Source organism: Hoplias malabaricus, chromosome 11, assembly GCF_029633855.1.
Source record: "Hoplias malabaricus isolate fHopMal1 chromosome 11, fHopMal1.hap1, whole genome shotgun sequence".
Lineage (NCBI taxonomy): Eukaryota > Metazoa > Chordata > Actinopteri > Characiformes > Erythrinidae > Hoplias > Hoplias malabaricus.
In genome coordinates, this window is record NC_089810.1 from 19,114,079 (window position 1) to 19,120,963 (window position 6,885).

Sequence of the window (6,885 nt, forward strand, 5' to 3'; positions counted from 1 at the left end):
ACAGTTATCAGAAAAAAAACACAGGTTTCCTCTCCTCCTCTTCCTCCCTGTGTGGTTCACAGAGAACCCAAGAGGAAGCCACACACATACACATGCAGAATGGAAAAAGGACTGAAGTCTTAGTGGAAAATGTAATGACACAGTCAGAAAGTGGGTTATCTGTCTCCAGCGTAAAGCTGGATGGAGCACGTCTAATTGCAGCTCTGGCTGTCCACTGCCTGCTTCTGTCAAACAAGAGAAAACTTTAGCTTTTACAACTCTATAGTGTCATTAAAGCTGGGTCACATTAGGGGCATATAGTACATCTCTCTCTCTCTCTCTTGTTCTCTCTCTTTCTCTCTCTCTCTCTCTCTCCCACTTTGGCTTTTGTCTTATGTAGACTTCCACTCATTTTGTGGAGACTTACCATTAACTTTTCCATAAGTATGCTTTGTCCTCATGATATTATGTATTCTTTGTACACACACACACACACACACACACACACAGAGACAGTGAGAGAGAGAGAGAGAGAGAGAGAGAGAGAGAGAGAGAGAGAGAGAGAGAGAGAAAGAGAGAGAGAGAGACTCTAATTACCAGTGCTAAGGTCAGTTGTGCGTAAATCAGATCTGCTCATCCAGACTTTGATTGGTCAGGACATCAGTCAGTGACACAGCTGTCTGACAGGCTGATGGATACTGAACACTGTCCATTGTATGGCTGTAATATGTGCATTTGAATGAGCTGGAGTGTTAGGTCCTAAGGGAAAACACACACACGCACACACACACACACACACACACGCACACACACAAGCATGAACAGATATGTCAGAGTTGTGTGTTTCATCTGTGGTTTTCAAACACTGAAAGCTGTGTCATTAAAAGCTGATATTTTGCAAAACTCACAGGAAGTCATGGCTGTGCTTTGTTAATGTTGCTAGGCCAGTTAACGCTGCCGGAACAAAACAGCCGAGACCAGCATAGATGGTCGCTAGAAAAAGCAGCATATGCTTTGGGCACCCGTTCACAGTAAGAAAAACTAGGGCTTGTTGTGGGCTATCCAGTGCTTCACATCAGTGACATTGTGCTTGGTTCTTCTTTGTCTTCTTATTCTTCTATTAAATTAAAAAATGTCTTACATTAATTAAAGGTAGTTATTATTTCCATTCCATAATTGAACTACTATTTAGTTTGTGGGGATTGTTTTTGCCCATTTCACAGAAAACTGCACATCAGGATACATACTTTCCCATCACCACCCGCCTTGACACAGATGCAGCAGCATTTTATATTGACAGGGACAAAATGTTCTCTCTCTCTCTCTCTCTCTCTCTCTCTCTCTCTCTCTCTCTCTCTCTCTCTCTCTCTCTCTCTCTCTCTGACCTATGTGAAACATACTGCAATGTCATCATCAGCCTAAGCAAATGTCGCTGATGTCTGTGTGTGACATGGTCAGCCAGCATTGAAGAGACAGACAAAGTAAATGGGAGGGAAAGAAACCGGCCCTACCAAATGTGACGAAAACAAAAACAGAATTTTTATTTTAAAATATTACTTATATACGACACTGGAGATTAAATGTCTGGCCCTTTGTTGTTAAAGAAGGTCTTTATAAGAACTCCTGAAAGCATGTGGGTTTGGGGGATTTGTTGGTGTAATAGATGATCTGATTACTCCTCAGAGCCACTCCCCTAGATACCCAGCACACCCCACCATGACAGGCTCCTTCTGCAGCCACTGTGGCCAATGAGAGAATTCAGCTGTCTAATCCCACTTCAGACAGAGGCATTAAATGGGCTTGCTGCCACTGCTTTTTAAGGATTATTACTGCAGGAAGATTCACCATGGGGTAAAGTCACACAGAAACTGATCTGACTACTGGACATTGCACATGGGAGCTATTAAACCCACAATAACATTCAGTATTTGAAGGTTAGAAAATGGCCTTGATTTCCTCTATTGTTTTTAATAGAAGCATTTGTGTGTGTGTGTGTGTGTGTGTGTGTGTGTGTGTGTGTGTGTGTGTGTGTGTCTTTCCTGTGTGGAGCTGAAGTCCTTGCTGAATCAGCATATTAATAGTCAATTGGTCAGTTGGTCACGGCTCTCTATTGTATTCTTTCCAGGTCAGCCTTCTCCACTGCGTCATGTGTGATGCACTCACTGTGTGTTTACTGACTTACACACAGCAGGAGAAACAACACCAACACTAGAGTCTTTCTCGTGAGATCTATCTATCTATCTATCTATCTATCTATCTATCTATCTATCTATCTATCTATCTATGTTCATTTTAATTCAGTTCAGTCCCATAAGCTTTATAAGCACAACCCTAACTGGGTCTCTCTCTCTCTCTCTCTCTCTCTCTCTCTCTCTCTCTCTCTCTCTCTCTCTCTCTCTCTCTCTCTCTCACTCTCACTCTCTATTTTAATTTTTTTGCTTTCTTGTCATGCATCAAAGCACATGCACATGTAATAATAAAAATGCAAGCATGCATTTCCAAAGTTTTGTTTGTGAAGAAGAACAGAGTTACTATAAACATATTATTGTGCAAAAAATCTCCAAAAGGTAATTTCACAGAGAGAAAAAAATTGTGTTTTCAATCATGTGAAAACATGGAAAATCACAAAAATGCAGATATAAAGTCATCGACAATATGTATATGAGTTACATAGTTACATAACGTGTGTGTGTGTGTATGTGTGTACGCATGTATGTGCTCAGAGTTGTATAGAACTCATGGTGGCCAAACGTGTGCAGCCTCTTGTGTGTGATCAGATCTGTGTTTGAGGTCTGATTGATTGTCGTTTACATTGTGGGAGTAAAGAAACGTTATTACATCACCTCTGCATCTCCTCTGCTCCGCATCACTTTCCCCATTCATTTCACTCAACTCCATTAGCCTAAGTGCTCGTGCGTGTGCCCAGAGCATGGAGCTGTGTGTGAGTGTATTTCACAATAGAGTCAGTGTGAGTGACAGATCCAGCTTAAAGCCAGAGCTGATTTAAGACTGAGCTCTGTATTTAAACTTACAGGCTCATGCATACACTGTAAATATGGCTATTCACTTTAATGAGCTGCGTCATCTGCTGTCATTTATTATTATTATTATTATATATTATTAATATTATTATCTAAAGCAGATGAGTCCCATTTGAAGGAAGGCTGATCAGATCCTGTATAAAGGCATACTTCATTTACATCGCTAGCTTAAAAGAACACATTTAAAAGAAATCAAACTGTGCCTGTCTTTACTGATGCTCTGATTAGAAAGCAACTTTAAAATTCTCCCTGTGTGTGTGTGTGTGTGTGTGTGTGTGTGTGTGTGTGTGTGTGTGTCACCTTTTATACCCTGCATAAAACATACTAAAAGCTGAAGACGAGATGTAGAAAAGATAAAATGCCATGTGTAACAAGGAAAGGGAAAGTCGGTAGTGTGAAAACATGATTTAAATATGTGATAAAAGTTAAGCTCCTAACAACAGCATTTTTCATCTTGAAAGCTCAAAGCTCCACTCTTGGTTCAGATCTGAAAAGACTCCACAGCATTTTCTGTACATCCTGTGGTTTTAAGGATGCATCTAAAAGGATGTGTATCTGTGATTAAACCATTAGGGAGAATATGAATCTGAAAAAAAAGAAAAACAATGGACTCACCACTCCAGAACCTAGGATTCAACACTACTGAATGCTAGGAGTTGCTTGAATTGTGCAGAGTACCAATAGCCTGTTTTTAAAAAGCTTAAATATTATATTTCTTTGTTGAAGTTTCTATGTAATGATCCATTACATATACTGTAGCCATTTTTCCTGATGCTATATGTTGTTATATATATATATATATATATATATATATATATATATATAAATCAACATCTGCAAAAGTGTCAAGCTAGTAATAAAATGTTGTATCTCAGTAGGTGGTTTTACTATGTTGGTCCTTGAAGAGAGGTTTGTAAATGGTTAAGTTACAATTATAATGCTTTTTATATGTAGAAAGAAATAGAATTATTTAGCTCACAATGACATTTCAGATTTGGTTCAATTTGATCTGATTATTTTGAAATGATTTAGAATTCATTTATACACTTATACAGCGCTACAAGTTTATAAAAATTGTGTTCTGTCTTTACAAACATTTGTGAAAGTATAGGTTGGTCCAAGGAACTCCAAGGAATTTGAAAACAAATAAGTTTATGAAATGTCTTACATCTTAGATGTTCCACAATAAATTGCAAGTAGCATTATAGAAATGTGGAAGCATTTAGGAACCACAGCAACTCAGCCTTGACTTGGCAAAACAAATAAACTTACACAAAATAGTTTCAAAGTATGGGTTTCCATGGCCAAGCAGCTCCATGAAAGCCTTGTGTCATTAAGCACAATAGCAAGCATCAGATGGAGTGGTGTAAAGCACACCACCAACGGACGGTGAAACAGTGGAAATGTTCTTTGAAGTAATAAATCATGCTTATCTATCTGGCAGTTAGACAGCCGATTCTGGGTTTGTTGAATGGCAGGAGACCATTACCTGCCTGACAGCATTGTGCCAACTGTAAAGTTTGGTGGAGGAGGGTGTTTTTTCATGGATTGGCCTAGGGCCCTTAATTCCAGTGAAGGGAAATCTGCTTCAGCATACCAAGGTACTTCAGACAATAGTATGCTTCCTTCTTTGTGGGAATATCTTCTATCACCTATCTTCTATTTAGTTATATCTTCTTTGTTTTCTATTCCAGCATGACTGTGCCCCAGTGCACAAAGCAAGTTTCATTAAAGCATTGTTGGGTGAGTTTGGTGTGGAAGGACTTGACCGGCCAGCACAGAGCCCTGACCTCAACCCCATCAAACACCTTTGAGATGGACTAGATTCCCAGAGACACACTCTAAAATATTATAGGAATCTGAGATTTGGAAACTGTACCACCACATTTGGGGACCACATTCATATTAATGCCTATGGATTTAGAATGGGATGTCATAAATCTCCAGTGATCATAATGTGAAAGTGTCCCAAAACATTTGTCCATATATTATTATATATTGTAATCAATTAATCTGTGTTTCAAAATAGGTGCAATCTTAAGACAGAAAATGTTTTCATAATCATAGACACATATTTTAATGTATAATTTTTACAAATATTTTATGTATAACACAGGGCTGTGAATCAATGGAACTATATTCTCTGAAACGATGAAGCAACATGACGTCACTCTGGGATAAATCGGAATGCCATTTGTGATCTAGAACCATTCATCCTATATCAGTCCCTGACCCCACTTATGCTCTTGTGGCTGAATGCAGTCATATCCGCACAGCAATGTATTAGCATCTATTGTCTATTGTAAAGCATTCCCAGAATGGTTGAAGCTGTTATAGTGTGAAAAAGAAAGAACCTAAATGCCAGCCTCAGGCCACAGACACATCTCACTGCTCTGAGTACCATCGTCATTGACAACAGGAGCAGGAGGTGCAAAGCAGCAACATTAGAGATTTTCACAATAGCAGAAGTCCTCAGCAAAGTAACAGTGGCTGTCTGTTTTCTGGAGATGTGACTGTGTTATTAATACAGAGGTGATGACATCACATAGAGGACACAGTGAGGTCATTCAGTAACATGCTGCTGCTGCCCGTCCCTTAACACTGACTCAGTATGATCTATTAGATTAGGAGTGTCCTAGTGGAGCTGCTCCTTCTATTCTAGCTGAATATGAGCTCATTCCAATGCTGTGAACACAAGGCTTTAAGCACGTAACATTTGCAGCTGTTTTTCACACTGGACCTGCATGCTGTGGTCAGAAAATAAATGAGTATTGATGGATTATTGACTATTTGAAATGAAAGGAGATGGCCTTTGTTCAGTCATGCTGTTTCTGACTCCATTTACATCTTTATTTCTATTGCACCTTTCCTACAAGCTGTTGTAAGTCAAAGTGTTTACAGATATATGATATACAGATAAAAAAAGAAAATAAATACATCTCATTTACATGATTAAAGCTTAGGTATTTACAGCAAATGTACATATAAATGTAGAGTTGTTCAGGAAATTGTACATATGTGTGCTGGTCCCTGTGGAGTTGTGGAAGATTTTTGCTCCTGGCAATACAAGCAACAGTCATGTGCAGAGTATTGACTCCCCAGTGTCGTCCACCATCCCCCTTCTTAACTAAAATATGCCTCCAAAAGTGCAGTTACGTCACTTACACTTCAATAAAATAAAATAAGTTTCTTGTTTTCAGCAGAAACAGTAAAAACATGACATTAGAGGCTGATACCAAACTTAACATATGATAATGTGAGTAGTATGTAGTTTGAGAACAAAAGAAAAGGCTTTTTTTCACAAGTTTTTAAGCTTAACCACATGCTGAGGTTTTCAAATAGTGTTAGACTCTTTAGGATAAAAAATGCTTTTTTTTGTCAATTTTACTTTGACCATTTCAAATCTATTAAACATACAGAGTGTAAATTTATAGACTTTGGGCGTTTCTCACTTTGGCCTATTGTAAAAATTTCATGTATACACTATGAACATATGTGTTTTTCAGAGTCTTTACTGAGGAGCTCCAATAATGACTGCACTAAGGGTGGGCCTGTTTTCCAGTTAGATTTAATCTCATTGCTAAAGTGGGACCCCAGCCCCACAGAAGTAGGTCACCATGAGGAAATGTGCATTTTTACATCCCATTACTTATACAGGACGGTGCGTTCATGATATCTATGCAGATGTTTTTAAAATGAGCCTTGGCTCATACGAGCACTTTTTCTCGTATGTCTATTGCAACACAAAAGGTTTACAGCTGAAACACCCTGGTTAAGCAATGTTTATATGTACATTCATTAAACTATGACACAAGAACCCAGGTAACACCAAGAACATCATAAAGTAAATGAACCAGTGTGAGCT